The 19280-nt window shown below is 43.0% G+C and overlaps 1 pseudogene; it reads right to left on the bottom strand.

Annotated features, from left to right (window-relative positions):
• Positions 1-705: 705 nt before the first annotated feature.
• The window catches only part of LOC141147321 (protein mono-ADP-ribosyltransferase PARP14-like), a 148552-nt pseudogene continuing 129977 nt past the window's right edge, over positions 706-19280 (bottom strand).

The following is a 19280-nucleotide window of genomic DNA, read 5'->3' as shown; positions in this document are numbered from 1 at the left end:
CCAAGGTGAAAAATGGTGACAGGGGAGGACTTCAGCACACAGCCTGTGATTGACAGCCTCAGCTCTGTTCCTGTGCGCTGTATCGAGGGGGTGTGTCTCTTCCAATCAGCTCTCAGAACTCTCCTCACTCACTCCTCACTCTCCTGAGTATTATTTCAGCTCTCTGCCCCCTGCTTTCTGACAGATTTCTTTAGAACCATTTTAATCTGTAGGCAATTCATGAATAAAGATCTATTGTTTCACTGATTAGATATACTTGTACTTTAAGGAGATAAATATTCTGGGGGGCATATTCATGAAGCTATGAATGTAAGGTAAGGTTTAATAAAGACAATAGTCCATCCTGTGTGGGTGTACATGTGTCAATGTTGATAATCATTTCCCATATCCCTGTATATTGTGTTCTTCAAGATGCACATCCAAGAGTCTTTAGAAACTATCAATACTTCCCGCTGCCTCCACCAATTGTGGAAGAGAGTTCCACATCCTTATCGCCCTGACAATACCATTCACTGCAGGTAATTCAATCACTGTATTTACACATTAACCAGTAAGTTTCAGCGGCAGCGGGTGTATGTTCAATCTGGTTTTATTGAATGGTTTACAATACATAAGTAAAGGAACCTGAGAGTAGAGTAATCACATAAATATTGAAGCACAGTTTATCAATCGGCGTGACAAAGAGAAGAAAAAAACAAAACAACATAAAATAAAGATGTTTATAACAACCTGGGAGTGGAACATAAGTAGAGAGCATATCATGAAGAATATACTGTGTGGAGAATATAGGTGTGGGATAGTAGTATGGTCAGTGGGTATACTGGGAACAAGTACATGTACCGTGTGTGCTGAAAGAGGGGAAGTCACCGATGAGCTGAGGAGAAAACATAGTAATGAACAATTAGAAAACCAAAAGGAGTGTGTGGGGGGGGGGGGGGGATAAGGGAAGGGGGCTCTACATCATAGCTAAGAAGAGATGAAGGGAGGATCCTTTTTTGGCCCAGATATTAGGATGAGTAACGGAACATGGAGCAGTCCAGGTGTGTGAAAATTGTTCTGGGCCAACAGACGTTCCAAGTCCCTAATGGAGTCTAATTCAGTCGCCCATTCATCCAGGGAAGGTACAGTGGTGGATTTGAAGTATCAGGGGATAACCGTTCAGGCTGCAGCTAGAAAATGTTGGAGGACATTCTTTTTCGCAGATTTAAAAGGGACCAGGGATCATGGATAGGAGAGCCACCATGGGGGTCACTTGGACAGAAGTTACCATGAGCTTACAATATAGATCAAAGATTTGTTGCCAGAATGTCCACATGGGGGCCACCAGATATGAGACATGGTGCATTTCAAGGCTTGACACCACCAGCAAATATCATTAACCAGGTGAGTGAAGAGATGACTATGTAACTATGACGGACCGAGGGAGACCTGTACCAATGCGTTAGAGGTCAAACCCTTTTTCCTGGGTTTTTGTGGCCAATGATAGTTTATGGGTGGCAGCAGATGTCACATTTACCACCCTATCAATAAACCCCTAGGAGCAATGACGGCCACTCCATTAAGGGTGCAGGGGTGCCGCCCCCCTAATCCATGCGCCCGACCCTTAATCTACATGCCGGACGAATGGATTTCAATGGGGCTTTTTTTTGTGAAGCTCATGATTAGAGCCCGAGACTCTAATTGGCTTCAAAAAGGGTGGGTTCCCGAGCTTTGTGACAATAGCAAATCACTATATCTGGTCTCCCCTGGAGCCTGCAGTCACTATATCTGATCTCCCCAGGAGCCTGCATTCACTGCAGTTATAGGTTCAAATCAGCCTTTTCACCTGTTTTAAAATTTTTTTTTGCATTGATCCATGTCCCCTGGGGCAGGACCTGGGTCCCCAAACACTTTTTATGACAATAACTTGCATATTAGCCTTTAAAATGAGCACTTTTGATTTTTCATATTCATGTCCTATAGACTTTAACGGTGTTCGCACCAATTTCTTGCCTGTTTGCATGTTCTGGTGCAAACCGAACTGGGGGGTGTTCAGCTTATCCCTACCGAGGACTTTGCAGTCACTATATCTGCTCTCCCACAGTACAAGGAACATGGAAATGTTAGTAAATATAAACTGCTAAATACCTTTTCTCATCCGCAGTTTACAGCAGTCTTGTGACTTCTATCAGTGTCTGGTTAAAGCTTGTAGGAGAGGTTTGTTTTCATTCTTCTTTGAATGTCCTGGGGAGGATACAAGACCCCTGACCCTCTGTCTGGGCAGTGCTGATTGGCCCTGTGCTGATCACATGCACCCTCCCAAGAAAAAAAACCTTCTAGCAATACACACCAAACTGAGCATGTGCAGAGTGCCCCCAAGGCTCTATATTATCAGGAGATGGATAAGGGACAGTGGAAGAAGGGGAGGATCAGAAAAGACAGGATCAAGGAGTCTTTTTACCCAATGTGCAGGATTAACCCCTTAGGCCCCACAGTGAGTATAACAAGCATGCTTTACTGTATATATAGACTGATTTTACTGTTGTAAGGCATTCCTCTCCTACATGTAAAAATCATAAATTTTTTTGCTTGAAAATTAGTCAGAACCTCCAAACATTATATATATATTTTTAGCAGACACCCTAGGGAATAAAATGGCAATTTTTTTTGTCACACGATATTTAGCAGCAATTAAAAAAAAAAATAAACACTTTCTTGAATTAAAATAAAAACATAACACTAAAATTAGCCAAATTTTTTTGTATAATGTGAAAGATGATGTTATGCCGAGTAAATAGATACCTAACATGTAACACTTTAAAATTGCACACGCCTGTGGAATGGCGACAAACTTTGGTACATAAAAATCTCCATATGTGACACTTTAAATTTTTTTTACAAGTTACCAGTTTAGAGTTACAGAGGAGGTCTGGTTCTAGAATTATTGCTCTCGCTCTAACATTCGCGGGGATACCTCACATGTGTGGTTTGAGCATCGTTTACATATGCGTTCGCGACCTACGTATGCGTTTGCTTCTGAGTGCAAGCATGAGGGGCGGGGCACTTTAAATGTTTTTTTTTTTGTTTATTTTATTTTAATTTTTTTATTTTTAGACTTTCCCTTTAATTTTTCATTTTTTTTGGATCACTTTTATTCCTAGTACAAGTAATGTAAACATCCCTTGTAATAGGAATAGTGCATGACAGGTCTTCTTTACAGAGAGATCTGAGGTCCTGAAGTCCTCAAATCTCTCCTCTATGTTTGAAAAAAAAAGCCTGAGATCAAAATAAAAAAAAGATCTCAGGCTTCCCAGCAAAAAAAATGGCCGTGTTTACATCTTCTGGCACCGGAAGTGACGTCATGACGTTGTTTCCGGCCTCCAAGGATCATAGAGAAGGCCGGGCACCATCTGGTCCAGGACGTCATATGATGGCCTACGGCAGGGATCTCCAAACTGTGGTCCCCCAGCTGTTGCAGAACTACAAGTCCCATGAGGCATTGTAAAGCTCTGACATTCACAGGGGACAACTGGAGGGCCATAATTTGGAGACCCCTGGCCTATGGCATGGAAGTGGTTAAGGAGGGGTGGGCTCCCTCCCGGCATACCTGCCCTCAATCTATCCATTATTATATAGGTGCTCCTACTATGGAGGCTCTCAAAATTTATAGAGATAGGACAGATAATGATGCAGATAATAGTGGGGTGCCATGGCGTGGTAGTAGGGTGCCATGGCGTGGCCTCTGCAGCTTACGCATTTATTTGAAAACGTGTACAAACTAAACCCTGGTTTTTAACGTGAATTATTGGATGGGACAATTCGGCTTGCTGCAGGCAGGCTGGTAAGTGAGTTGGGAATTTTTCTTTGTTGTTGTTTGACATCCATATTTTAATAGTCTACACGCTGTTATTGGAAACGTATATCTGGTGATGCCATGGGCTCCAACTTTGATTGTTCTACCCCCCCTCCCCCTCCCCAGCCAGAAGCAGTCGGCTCTCTCCTGTCTGAGGCCCAATGAGTGAAGATCAGAGTCGCAGAGAATGAGTGCAGCACATGAGAAGTTGTGGAGCAATGAGCCATGGAGATCCCAGAGAATATAGACAATGGGAGGCTAGGCCATCCCCCTCCTCCTCACTCTCTGATCCTTCACTGATGAGTCCCTGTGTGCTTGTTTCCTCTGGAATTATTTATCAGTGTTTTATGGCTGCTGTAGACAAGTGATGGAGCCACGCTCTGACAATATGATATCCTGATCTGACCAAGTGACACCAAAACAGGGGATTTTCAGGATGTCTCCAGAGATTTGTGTGATCCCCGGACACAGTCGTAGATCATCCCTGGAAGATGATGTGATATTCGGGGTAGGCCTGGATATCATTAAATATCACAAACATTGTAGGATTCTGGACGTCATCCGTCACGCTGTCATAAAGGTCAGTGGGGTCGGCTGTATTTTTGGCTGGAGGTGTTTTCATCCCTTTATCTCCTGCACAGTAGAGTCCGGTGAGAACCCGGGCCAGGTACATGTGTTTCTCTCCATTTCCATCAGGTTGGGAGTATGTGCCATGAGCAGAATAATTTGCATTTACTGCAAAATAAGTTCCTTTTCCATAATAAGTCGCTGTTTGAAAAGAAAGACACATCACACATTAATATTGGAGAGTTCCAGAGAAGAGGTGCAGCAGGAGAGAAGTCTGGAGGTGAGAGTGAAGCATGAGAGAGAAGATGACATAAAGACACAACACACCGGATGTGATGAGGAAGAGCCCAGCTGTACTGTACATGATACCAACTATTGGTATTAAAGTCCAGCTTGGTTCTGAATGGAATGGGGGAAAGTTGTGAGACTCTAGACCAGCCTTTCTCAAGGGTTCCTCCAGAGGTTGCTAGGGGCTCCTTGAGCATTGAGAAATTTCTGCCTCTCAGATAAGTTCCCACTGACACTGATGATCTTTTTAGCGATCTGTAAGGGGGACATTCTTCCCAATGATCGTCATTCTAATGTACTGGGAGAACCAGATATACTGTAGTTATTATTAGCAGGGGGTTCCCTGAGACTAGAAAGTTATTTCAAGGATTCTTCAGGCTGGGATCCCACTTGTGCGATGACAGACATCTTATGTGATTCGCACTGAATTGTCTGTGCGATGCGCATTCAACCAAACTGTATGGCTGAACTTGCATCGCATTCACACCAAAATGGTGCAGGACCCTTTTTTTGTCCCGCACTGGGATCAGATCACATGGGTGTTCACACCCTTGCCATCCGATTCCTGCACCGTTTCACAGTTCACACTGCGATCTCCGAACCGATCTAGGGGTGTCATTGACTTTACAATGACACCTGAAGCGGTTTGAAGATGTCAGTGTGAACCGATGGCAATTCAAGTGCAATGTGGGAACCCAAACAGGAATCACACTCTTTCCTGCATCGCACTGGTTCCTGCATCGCACTGGTTCCTGCATAGCACTGGTTCCTGCATAGCACTGGTTCCTGCATCGCACTGGTTCCTGCATTGCACAAGTGTGAACCAAGCCTTTGTGATAAAAGGGTTGAGAAAGACTGCTGTAGACTCTCCTATAGGAATGTTGATCAGAAAGTCCTGCTAGCTGACCCCTTTTGCAGGTATAGCCATCTTAAACATTAGAAATAAGTGCCTATACTGTTTAAAATCCAGCAAAATGCAGACAGCCAATCTCCCAATATGGGAAGACCACAGACTCCTCACTTCTGGTGAAATGGGTTGCAATAGTAAACAATATGAGGATAGAAGAGCTTTTGGTCTTTGATATGGACAATTCCTCAAAGTTTCTCTCTGTGGACGGAATGGATCTTTTATTCTGAATTGGATAATGTGAATACGAGTTGTAGACACTTAGTTTATTTAACCTCTGCTTTTCTTTTTTCCTACGTGTTGCTATTCCCATGTGACGTGATATTGATTGTGACATCTTCGTGTAGCGCTGGTGGATTTGCGATCTACCATATGTTAGGCAAATTTAGTAACTTGTTCATTAAATAGGTTAAGTTTGCCTCTGTTCCAGCTTGGCTGACATTGTGTGTGTTTCCATACTGACCGGTGGGTGTCGCTGTTACCACTGGTCAGGGTTGGAAAGGCAATGTGTCGAAGTGTATGAGTGCTCTTCTGTCCCGGAGACGACTCGGTGGAGGTGGTCCTCCGAGTTGCATTCTGGGCGAGGGTATTTATGGGACAGACGCCATATTGAGGGGTTCATTTTACAGCCACCTGCTGGCCCTCCTGGCTGACAGGTATGCATTAGAGAGCAATCTCGTGGTCCTCCGTTCCGGAGGCCCACGCCGCTGTGGCGCAGGGGTGGGCCCAGAAGATTGTCTGGGGCCTACCACAGCAGCCGAGGAATGGTCCTGAGCTGTCTATCCCGAGTGAAGAAGCTGGACAACCGAGGAGATCCCAGGGGAGGACCCGTCATGGAAGGATCATGCGGCATGCTGGTCTATAGAGGGGCCTGGTGACTCGGTTGGAGGACGTATCCGAAAAGTAACTATATAAAAACCTAAAAGTAACTATACAGCATGGTGTTGCTTAAAGGTTCAGGCACTGTGACTGACGTTCATTACAGAAAACCAATACATCCTGTGGCAGAGGATCGTACAGGTTTGCCCCAAACAAGTCTGCGGCAGAGACTTTTGTTCGTGCTACGTACTGGCTGCTAGGCAAGTGAGAGAGGCCTATCCAGGCGAGCAAGGAGTGTGTCCCACGAGGGGAGCGCATTCTGTCAAGAACCTTACAAGAAGATATTTGAGTTTCTTCTGCAGTTTTCCTTCTGCCTCTTTCCTGCTACTTCCTTAGTGAATTGTTCAATAAAGCATTGAAAACGTATTCAAGTGTTGCTGCGTGTATCGTCCACAGGTAAACTCAACGGAACCCTAGACCCAGTGTCAGTAAAACAGAGGGAAGGAGAGTGAAGGTAACGCTTAAACCAGCAGCTCCACCGAGAGTTAGTGCTACATTCGTTTTGGCATGTGGTCGGGTACGGTCCTCCCCTTTCTTTGTCTGAGACTATTTTTCTCCCCTTTTTCTCTTGACTGAGAGATGTGCCATATCGTGAGGCTCCCTTAATTAACATTACCCTACCTACCAACCTTTACTCGCAAATGACCAGAAAGAATACTTTCTTTTTGGAGTCGAATGGCCATAGCAGCCTTTTATTACAACAAAATAAAATTTACCAACATTTTCCAAACATATAACTTAATGCATATAAAACATTTTCAATGACATTAACCAAATACACATCTTTATCAACTTTTTGATCTAGAGGTCTTTGAAGGCCAAGTATAAATTCCACCAACTAGTTGTATCGGTACACCCATGAAAGGCCCCACGCCGTGCATTACGCAAGCTCAGGGACAACCAGCTACTTCCTTCCAGATACAACCATTAAACACCATTGTGAGGGAAAGGTCGCCCAACTCCCTCCCAAACCTCCATTATTTTCAGCACCACCTTCAAAGACCCCATAGACCTCCTGCTGCTACGACATCAAAAGAGAAACCCTCCTTAAGCTTACAAAAACCCCAGAAAGCACCAAATACCAAATAAAATACCCCAACCAATCATCCATCAAATACCACAAACCTTAAATAAAAAGGGGAGGGAGGGCGGGAAATTACCTATCCCCAGGACTTTCTCTCCCTACTGCGTACCTCACCAAAAACTCCACCCCCCAAGATTAACTAAACTCCCCCCACTGTCCTATCTCCTAAACCTCTGCCTCCGCCTCACTGTCCCCACCCCAGTCATGCTGGCCCTACCCCAAGTTGCACATGGCTCCGGGCCATTACTTTATTTGTTCTTTTATTTTTAACCCTCCCAAATCTAAATCAGCTCTGGTGTCCAACATGAAGTCTGCAGTTGATCCAGAGAAAGGCAAAAAACCTTTACACCATGTGATCCAATTTGGTACAACAATAAACAAAATTTTTTTTGACCCCTATGATCCTCTAAGGCAGTGGTCTCCAAACTGCGGCCCTGGGGCCGGATTTGGCCCTTTGCTTGCCTTTATCTGGCCCCTCAGCCAATATTCCTGCCAATCACACCAACAATGGGGTACTATTCCTTTCATTGACACCAATGATGGGGCACTATTCCTCCCACTGACACCAATGATGGAATACTATTCCTCCCACTGACACCAATGATGGGGCACTATTCCTCCCACTGACACCAATGATGGGGCACTATTCTTCCCACTGACACCAATGATGGGACACTATTGATCTTTTATTGATCTTTTATTGAAAAGAATCAAGCAACCAATTTTATACAAAAGTAAAAAACAAAACCATAGTACAAAACTTCAACAGAAATCCAAGGAATACACATCCATGTTCAGAATATATACAATATATACATAATCCGTTACCAAAACTATTTACATAAAGCAGCAGAGAGGGCCTAAGAGGCACAACCCATCACCTATGTACGCAGCCATTTATCAAAAATTAATCCAAAAAATAATCTAGGGTGATAAGAGACAGACAGCCACACCCGGGAAAGAGACTCCTGGCAGTCAGGGAGGCTTGAAACCCCTCCACGCCTTCAACCAAGCCCCCTGACTCCGCTTGTCTCTCTCAAGTACCCGAATCTTCTCCACCTCATGCAGAATGTCATACACCACCACCTGAACAGGAAGGATTTTACGCCGAATGCTGACCTGACACCGTGCGTTCCAAGTGAAATAACGGACTACTAGGCTAACTAGAAAAAGTGTATCTAAATAAAAACCCCACCAGTATTGAATGCTCCGTACACCCACTCAGCATAACCCAGCCTGGAGAGGAAAGGAACCCCGAGCGCCCGCCCCACCTGTTTGTACACCTCTATGTTAAAAGGGCAATGAAGCAGAAAATGGTCCATAGTCTCCTCCTCACCTGCACACTCCTCCCGAGGACAGCTACGATCCACCCCACTGCGGAATTTCAAATTGCCCCTAACATAGAGCCTCCCATGGAAGCACATCCAGGCCAGATCCCTGAATTTAGGAGGTACTCTGTCCAAATTAATAAGTCTTAACCCTGCCCTCAAAACTGGGCCTGGGCAATCCCTTAAGGCCAGTGGGTCATGAAAGACTTCGCTCAAGACTCGACTCATAAGGACTTTCCTCGGAACCGATCTGAGATCTTCAGCCGACAATCGCCACTGCCGTAATAACTTCAGGCACGGAGCGACATAGGCTGGTAGCTGACCACGATGACCCCTGAGATTCTTCACTTGGCCACCTTCTTCCCAAAGTCGCAGAAAAGGCCTAAACCAAGATCTAAAAATGCCTGCCCATCCAGGAGGTTCCACTGCAAGCATATTACCAATATTAAACTTGAGAAAAAGCAGTGAAAAGAAAAGAACTGGGTTGACCATACCTAAGCCACCCTCCCTCCTGGATAGATAGGTGACATTCCTCTTGATGGGGTTCAGTCTGTTCCCCCACAACATCTGGAAGAACACACTACTGACCCTAGCATAGAGAGACACTGGCAAGATGCAGACAAAGCTGACATACAAAAAGATCGGAATCAGGTAAGTCTTAATCAGATCAACCCTTTCCCTCATAGATAACTTCCATTTCTTCCAGCTGACCACCTTAGTATGGGCAATTTCCAGTCTGCCTTCCCAGTTTTTGAGGCCATAATCGCCGGGTCCAAATTCAATGCCTAGAATCTTAATTCTTTCCTGGGGCACTGGAAAGGTGTCCGGGAGATCAAAACCCTCACCTTCCTTTCCCATCCAGAAGACTTCACTCTTTTCCTGATTGATCTTGAAGCCTGATGCTTCAGAATACCGTAATGTCAGAGAGACCACCTCCTCTGCTTCATCCGCCCCGGTGACAATCACCGACACATCGTCCGCATAGGCAACAACCCTCAAAGGCGGCTCACCCGGGAGACCCACTGGTACCCCACACAACATGCCGCTCTCTAGCCTCCTGATGAAAGGGTCGATTGCAAACACATAGAGCAGGGGACTCAGGGGACAACCCTGGCGCACCCCGGAGCCAACCTCAAAGGACTGCCCAACCCAACCATTAACAAGAGGAAAGCTTTCTGCCCCCTTATACAAGACTTTTAACCAATCGACAAAACCACCCGGCAGACCGTACTTACTAAGGATCAACCACAGGTACTCATGGTTGACACGATCAAAAGCCTTTGCCTGATCCAATGTCAGCAAATACTTTCCCCAGCCTGCAGCCCTGCACCGCTCCAAGGCCTCCCGGACAGCTAAAACCGCTGTGAAGGTGCACCTACCCTGGACCGAACAGTGCTGATGGCGAGAAAGCAAAGACTCTGCTACTGACGATAGGCGCCAGAAAAATATCTTTGCCAGTATCTTTCTATCGACATTAAGAAGGCTGATGGGGCGCCAATTCTCAATCATCGAAGGATCTTTACCCTTTGAAAGAAGAATCACAGCTGAGTGCCTCATGGAAGGGGGAAGTACCCCCTCAGCAAGGCAACTGTTAAAAACCTCTACCAAATGTGGGGCCAGAATAGACTTAAAGGCTTTGTAAAACTCAGCCGTCAAGCCATCCGGTCCAGGTGACTTTTTGATGGCAAGTTGTTCAATTGCCCTCATCACCTCTTCAACTGTGATCTCCTCTGTCAAATTCATCAATGGGACATCTTCATCATTTAGACCTGGAGTAGAGTCCAAAAAGCTTTCCATCTTGTCACGGTCAAGCTCTTTCCTCCCAAGAAGGTCAGCATAAAAGGACCTCACGACCTCCAGAATCCCTGACCTGGACTTTGTCAAGGAACCTGTACTGTCCTTAAGGCCAACGACCGTTTTTTTTTTTTTTTTTTTTTTTTCTTTTTTTTATCCACTTCAGCGAAAGTTTTCCGAGAGACATTATTTCAACTTTATGTGTCAAACTTTATCTCTTCTCCTTTTTCACATCATTGTGGATTGTTTCCGTCACATCTTTATTATTTTTCCCTTCTAGGATATTCTTAAATAATTTTAAAAACCGACGACAAAACGCCTTCTATAATTATAAACCCTATTATTATCTTAGTCTCTCTCAGTCCCTCTTATTTCCCCCCGCCCCCCCCCCCCTCCCCCTCCCCTGTGTCTGGTCCGTTCCTTTATGTTGTTTATTTATCCACTTGGCTCTGCACCTGTTCTTTCTTTTATCCTATCTAAATAAATATCCGAGACTTTGTAGTTTTTCCAACTTTCCCATCTACTATTATCCCCTTTCTCTCCTCCTTCCATTTTGTAGTGATAGTCTATTTCCTTTAGCCAGTTTCTAATGTCTGGTTTTCCACTTTTTAGCCAATTCTTGGGAATTAAGGCCTTGGCCGCATTCAGGAGGTTAGGTATTATTGATTTTCTATATTGTTTCTTAGGTTTATTGTAGATATGGAAGAGGCAAGTCCAAATATTTTGTTCTATTTCTTCTCCAGTTATTTCTTTTATGTTATTTAACACTTCCTTCCAGTACTCCATTATTATTGGGCATTCCCACCATATGTGTGTGATCGTTGCTATTTGGCCACATTTTCTCCAACACAAGGAGGTTCTATCTTGATGGAATCTGTGTATTCTTACTGGGGTCATATACCATCTTGATACTAGTTTATAATTCATTTCTATGGTCTTCATGTCCCAAGCCTTATTATATCCCATTTCTATCATTTTTTCCACTTTTTGGTTATCTATTTTTAAATTCATTTCTTTTTCCCATTGATTTATATATTCTGGTCTTTCTTGTGCTTCCAAATCTGTCAGTATACTATAAATTTTTGATGTTCCGTTTTTTAATGGTGTTTCATTGCTACATAGCTTTTCCAGTGCAGTTAATTTTGTTTCATCTCTCAGTGGGTGTGGTATTGTGCTTACTAGGTGCCTTAGTTGAGTATAATTCCATTCATTCATCTTCCATCCATTCCTTTCCTCTATTTCTACTCGTGTTCTTATTTTGCCATTTCTAGTGATATCTTTCAGTTGTGGGTTACCTATTCCTTGGATTTCAAATATTTCCCTCCCAGGGGTGAAGAGATTCGATCCTGTGAGTGCTAATAGTGGTGAATTATATTTCCATTCATTCTTTAAGTGAATGGTGTCCCAAATTTTAAATACATTTTTTGTTATTTCGTGCGTGTCGGTGTCCAATGTTCTATATTTCCGTGGAATCCAAATATTCTTATGTAGTGTGGCTCCACTTATTGTGTTTTCCATTTCCACCCATTTTTTTTCATTTTTCTCATTTGTCCACTCTAACATTCGTGTTAAAACTATGGCTTTATAGTACCTACTTATATCTGGGACGGCAAGACCCCCATGCTCCTTTTTCCTTGTGATCAGCGTGTATTTAATTCTTGTTTTTTTATTAAGCCATATGTATTTTAGCAGGATTGTTTTAATTATTTTAAAAAAGCTCTGCGGGATTTTTACTGGTAACATCTGTAATCTGTAGTTTATTTTAGGTAATATCGTCATCTTAAACATATTTATTCTTCCAATCCATGAAAGTGGCTGTATTCTTAACTTTTTCATTTCTTCTTTGACCTCATTGATCAGTGGAATAAAGTTTGCCTGATAAATTTTTTCAACTCTAGGAGTTATTTTAATTCCAAGGTAATTTAGTTCTTTTACCCAAGTGAATGGGAATTCTTTTTGTAAAAACTGAACTTCCTTTTTCTCTAGACCTATGTTTAATATTTCTGTTTTTATTGGATTAATTTTGAAGTTTGACAGTTCTCCGTATTTTTTAATTTCTTTCAGTATGTTTGGGAGTGACACTCTTGGGTTGGATACGTACATCAAGATGTCGTCCGCGTAGGCAGCGATCTTATGCTCTTTTCCTCCTAGTTTCGCTCCTTCTACCTCTTTGTTATTGCGGAGTGTTGCTAATAGTGGTTCTAAAGCCAATACATATAATAGTGGAGACAGTGGACAGCCTTGCCGTGTTCCATTCTGCATCTTAATTTTTGGAGAGAGTCTACCGTTTACTTTTACGACTGCTGTCGGGCCATTATACAAATTTGTTATCCACTTCATCATTTTTGTCCCGATACCCAAGTGCTGCAATGTATCCATCATGAAACCCCAGTCTACCCTGTCGAATGCTTTTTCTGCATCCAATGACAGGAATAGAACTGGGGTCTCATTCTGCACCTTCTTGTGCAACATCAATAATGATTTTAGGCTGTTGTCCCGCCCCTCTCTCCCCGGGACAAAACCAGTTTGGTCCGGGTTGATCCACAGTGGGATTAGTTTTTTTATCCTAGTGGCCAGGATCTTGGAGTACAGCTTCGTATCGGCGTTCAATAGGGCTATTGGCCTGTTGCTTGAGCAGTTAACTTTGTCTTTCCCTTATTTTGGTAGTATTGTAATATGAGCTAATAACGATTCACTTCTTATTTCTTCATCTTCCCCTAAGGAATTCATATATTCTAATAGTTTTGGAGTCAGCTGTTCTTCAAATTTTTTATAGTATTTGACCGTAAACCCGTCTGGTCCTGGGCTTTTTCCTACGGGAGTTTCCTTTAATGCCAGTTTTACCTCTTCATGCGTAATATTTTTTTCCAATTCTTCTAGTTGGTCTGTTTTTAGTTTTGGTAAGTTTGCTTTTTTTAAATATTCTTGTATCTTCTTTGTTCTTGTATTCGCTTCTTTCCAACTTTCCTGTCCTTTTATTGCATATAGGGAGCTGAAGTATTTTTGAAATGTTATCGCTATATCTGTAGTTTTATTTACCACTTCTCCTTTTTCATTTTTGATCTTCTCAATGTAATTCACAGACTTCTTTTTTTTTACCAGATTTGCTAGGTATTTTCCTGGTTTATTACCCCATTTATATTTTTCTTGTACTACTCTGTTGTAGTCCTTCCTTTCTTCTTGTTCCATCCAGTCTTTTAATTGCTCTCTCTTTTGAGATAGTAGGCCGAAGATTTTGTTGTTTACTTGATTTTTGTGTTTTCGTTCCAATTCATAAATTTCTTTAAATATTTGTTGCATGTTTGTTTTCCTTTCCTGTTTTTTTCTTGCCCCTATGGCTATTAACTTGCCCCTAATAACAGATTTATGCGCCTCCCATATTGTTGCTTTCGATACCTCTGGTGTATCGTTTTCCTCAAAATATCTTTTAATTTCTTCTATGATGCTTTTTTCGGTCTCACGGTCTTCTAATAAAGTTTCGTTGATTCTCCATGGACCCCTTTCAAGGACTTCTCCTTTTATTTTCATTCTCAAGATTACTGGGCTGTGATCTGAGGCGGTTATTATGCCTATTTTTGTTTCTTCTATTTCTTCCAAGTTTCTATGTTCGACCATGATGTAATCCAATCTGGAGTAAATTTTGTGTACTGTTGAGTAGAATGTGTAGTCCTTTGTGCTGGGGTGCTGAATTCTCCAAGGGTCTATTAGTTGCTGTTCATATAATGTTCTTTTTAATTTCTTTAGTTGATTTACCTCTTTGTCCCTTACTCTTGAGGTACTGTCCATTTTATTATCCATGCTGAAGTTGAAGTCTCCAGCTAGTATTAATTTTCCTTGCTTGAATTCCATTAGTATTTTAATTATATCTATCAAATATTTTTTAGGGTTCTTATTAGGACAGTAGACATTGGCCAATGTATATTTTACCCCGTGTATAGTTCCTGTAATAAAAAGATATCGACCCTCCGGGTCTATTTTCCTTTGATCTATTAGAAAACGTACATTTTTCCCTATACCGGTGGCTACTCCTTTGGCCCTTCTTATTGGCGAGTCTCCTTGATACCATGTTGGTATGTTTCTTGAATAAATTTTGGCATTTGAGTTTTGGGTTATATGCGTCTCCTGTAGGAAAATTATTTCTGCTTTACTTTTTTCTAGTTCTCGGAGAATGATGTTTCTCTTCCCTGGGGAATTTAGTCCTCGGACATTGTAAGAGATTATTTTTATGCTGTTTACGTTTTCCATTCTTGTGCCTTTTCTTCCCCGCCCGTCCTCCGGCCCTCCCCCCCACGCGGTCCCCCTAGGAGACCGGATGGAGGGGACACCCAGCGGACGCACGGGGTCTCCTCATCTCTTGTCTCAAAATAGGTGTGCCTATGTAACCACTCATGTGACTCAGACCTTTCCCTCCCCACCCTCCTTCCCTCTCTTTTCCCTCCTCCCACCCTCCCCCTCCCTTTTTTCTGATATGGGTTTTTTACCCCCATATTCTCTAGAGCTGAGAGCGTTTTACTTTGTTTTGTGGGGCACGCTCTGCCCCCTCTGCTCTATTTATTGTGAGGCGGAGCTCTGTAAGACACCCTATTCCCCCCCTGCCTAAGCACTAATAGGGCGACCCCCTGTCCACTCCGTGAGTCCCTGTCTCCCTCTCCCTGCATTTTTGTTGTGTTTTACCAATCCTTTCACTTTCCTTTTTTCCCATCCCATCAACCCCAGCCCCCCCCCCCCTTTCCACTCTAAGGCCCCTTGCACCGTTGTGTGGTATTTTCTCAGATATTAATTTCCTCGAGAGTCCACATCTTGATGTCTGATCCTTGAATTTACTTGCCACTGCAGGTCATCTCTTGCCGTTATTCGCTCCTGACTATTTGCATATTTTTCCAGTTCTGGGGAGGGGATTTCTAGTTTGTTGCAAAAGTCCGGAATCTCCTCCACATGTCTTAGCCTCGCACTTATTCCATTTTTCCTTGCTATTAGACATGCTGGAAAACCCCAGTTGTATTGAATTTCTTGCTCCCGGAGGATTTCTAATAATGGCTTTAGTATCCGTCGTCTTTTCAACGTTTCTTGAGATAAATCTTGAAATATTTGTAATTTACCTCCCGCAAACTCTATTTGTGTTTTCCTCTTTAGGTTTATCCAGATCTGTTTTTTTTCTTCCCATTTTTCAAAGCGTACGATTACATCTCTAGGTGTTTCCCTTGCGAACCTTTGAGGTTTTTTTACTCGGAAGACACTTTCTATTCCTATTGTGTTAGTTGTTTCCTTTCCCAAGATTTGGTTGAAGAGATTGTTCATTTTTTCTATTAGATTTTCTGCTTGTTCTGTTTCCGGTAACCCACGTATTCTCAAGTTTTTCTTTTTATCTCTATTTTCTTGCTCTTCTATTTTATATGATTGTTCCTGTTGTTCCCGTTTTAATTTCTTTATTTCGTCTTCTAGTTCCTTTATGTTTTTTTGATGTAGGTCTACTTTGATCTCTACTTCTTCCACTCTGTTTAACATATATCCCATATCTTTATGGAGTGTTGACATCTCTGCTTTTAGGGAATTCTCTAGTGCCGCGAACATTTTTTCCATATCCTGTTTTGTTGGCAACTGTGGCCCTTGTTGTCCTTCCTCCTTTCCTCTGTCTTCCTCTCCCATTTCTGGCTCCATTCTGGGTTCTGAGAGGTGGCTGGTTTCTGTTTGTACTTTATACTGGCCTTTTTTTATCCTTGTTGTCCTTCTCTTTTGTATCTATTTGTCTGCCCTTTGAACCCACTTGTTTCTCTCCTTCTCCGATTCCTTGCTGTATATACCTGTTCATAGGGCCTGGACTTGGGCCTAGGCTGGTCCTAGGTGATTTCGGTATTGCTCCCGCACTTCTTGTTGTTTTCCCCTTCATGTTTGTTTCTATGGCTGGATTTATAAGATCTTCGAAGCTGCCTTCCAGAATACCCCTTGATTGGGGTCTCTTAATGATGAAAAAAATCTCCCAGCCTCTTTAAATTGACTTATTTTTACTAATATTTCTTTTGTTCCGTTCTCATACCCGGCATCCTCCCCACAATCCAATAATAGAAATAATTAATGAGATATGAGTGGTCCCCGTTTTCCAGAAGTTATGTTACTACCTTAAGTACATTAAGCATTCCTTGGTGCTGTTCAGTTGTTTAAACCATAGTATTAAGTCCCCATGCACACGGACGTCTCCACAGCCGCCCTTCCGAGCCCCTTCCGCAGCTCAAAAAGGCCTGTCTATGTTAGTCTATGGCTTCATGCCCACCTAGGCATCTCTGAGCTGCAAGTGGCATAGGCGTTCTTAAGCTGAAAAAAAAAAAAAAAAAAAACGCTCAAAAACGCTATTGCAAAAATGCTGAAAAAAGCTGAAAAAAGTTAAGAAAAAGTCACTGCAAAGACACCGGCGTCTTCACAGCGCTTTTCCAACAGCCCATGTGCATGAGGGCCCAGGTGCTCAGCAGAATAATTTGAATGTTTTAGCGATATAATGCAATCTAATTCAAGTATTCCGCAAGATGATTTATATATTCAGCAGTATAGTTCCAGTATGAGCTTATATGTTCCACATTTTTGTTACTATGAAATTTCTTCTTATTCTATAGTTTGTACATCAAGCCTATAGTTAGTACCATTTGCAAAAAACAAAAACAAAAACAAAACAAAAAAAAAAAAAAAAAAAATTCACAAGAAAGGGAGATACTGCAGCAGCAGCAGCAGCAGCAAGCAGGTGGGGGCTGGGAGACAACTCTTCCGTTGGCTTGTCTTTCTTTCACCTTCTCCTTCTCTTCTCCCCTGTTCCCCCCCCCTGTTTTTATTGTTTTTCTTAGCTCACTTGATTCTACTTTTTCAGCTCTTTCGCCTTTTCCTTTGCTTGTTCACTTCAAGACAATTGCAATAGAAAAGAGCCAAAAGAGGAGGAAAAAAAAAAAAAAAAAAAGTCACTGCAAAGACACTGCCGTTTTCACAACGTTCTCCCAACAGCCCATGTGCATGAGGGCCCAGGTGCTCAGAAAAATAATTCAAATGTTTTAGCGGTATAATGCAATCTAATTCAAGTATTCAGCAAGATGATTTATATATTCAGCAGTATAGTTCCAGTATGAGCTTATATGTTCCACATTTTGTTACTATGAAATTTCTTCTTATTCTATAGTTTGTACTATCAAGCCTATAGTTAATACCATTTGCAAAAAACAAAAACAAAAAAAGACCAAAAAAAAAAAAAAGATCACAAGAAAGGGAGATACTGCAGCAGCAGCAGCAAGCAGGTGGGGGCTGGGAGACAACTCTTCCGTTGGCTTGTCTCTCTTTCACCTTCTCTTCTCCCCTGTTCCCCCCCTGTTTTTATTGTTTTTCTTAGCTCAGTTGATTCTACTTTTTCAGCTCTTTCGCCTTCATTTACTTTCATTTACTTTCGCTTTTTATTCCATTTTATTTCGTTTTATTTCAATATGTTCTTTCCCTTTCCCTTTCTTTTGTTCTATTACTTTTCCTTTGCCTGTTCACTTCAAGACAATTGCAATAGAAAAAATCCAAAAAAAAAAAAAAAAAAAATACGGTACTTATCTTTTAGTTGTTGTTGAAGTTGGGACAAAAAGGGACGCTGACTACTGCTTGTTGCTGCTCTCTGATGCTGCGAACGCTCAGGTGCTGTCTCTGATGTTATCAATCTGCCCAGGTCTGTCTGACCCGCTGAAGTCTCAGCTGTTCTCTGCTCTCAGCTCTTCAGTGTTCGCTGCCGCTGCTCCTTGCTCCACTCACCCACCTTCCTGGCTCTCTCCTCCGAAATTTCCCCGGTGCACTTCAGCTGTTTCCTCCGCTCTCCGCGGCCGGCAACACCGCTGGGGACTTGAAACAGCCCCCAGCAGCACACCGTTTTCCCTGCTGCCGTCACTTCCGAAGCGCTCCAATCTCCGCGGTTTTCCAGTTCTCCTAACCCCCCGTCCTCGATGAGCCTTCTAGCCCATCCGACTACGGAGGGGTGGGGGGGGCGGATGCAGTCAGATGCAGGTACAAACTTCCTCTGGCTTACACCACAAGACAGCTCAGTGAGTGATGAGCAGGGGGGGCGGGGAGGGAAGCTACCTACACCTTCTCATCAGGCCGATCATTCCTCTCAGCTGCAGGGAGAGGGTTCTCAGGATCCTCACGCCGTGCACAGAGCCATTACCAGGCTCCTCCCTCCCCCAGGCCAACGACCGTTTTAACAGCTACACCTTGTTTGCAGTTCTGGTAAGGGTCAGGCGAGTGGTACTTCCCATAGTCCCTCTCCAGAACCAAAGAGGCATGCCGGTCATATTGACACTTCCTGAGAAGGAGTTTCACTTCGGAGATTGCCCCAGGATCTCCTCCTCTCGAGACAAGAATATCCAGCTTCCTCCGTAAACGTTGGTAGGTCATGTATTTATTAAACTGTTTTCTATTGGCTAGGCCCCTGAAGAATCCAGCGATCCTCTTTTTGGTCAGCTCCCACCACTCAGCCTTGCTGCTACAAAAGTCCAGGATGGTCACCTGTGCCTGAAAGAATTCCTCAAAGGATTGTCTAACATGTTCTTCCTTGAGTAGAGTCGAATTCAATCTCCAGATGCCCTTACCCTT

Source organism: Aquarana catesbeiana, linkage group LG06 (genome assembly GCF_042186555.1).
Source record: "Aquarana catesbeiana isolate 2022-GZ linkage group LG06, ASM4218655v1, whole genome shotgun sequence".
Taxonomy (NCBI): Eukaryota; Metazoa; Chordata; class Amphibia; order Anura; family Ranidae; genus Aquarana; species Aquarana catesbeiana.
This window is presented reverse-complemented; position numbering and strand designations above follow the sequence as displayed.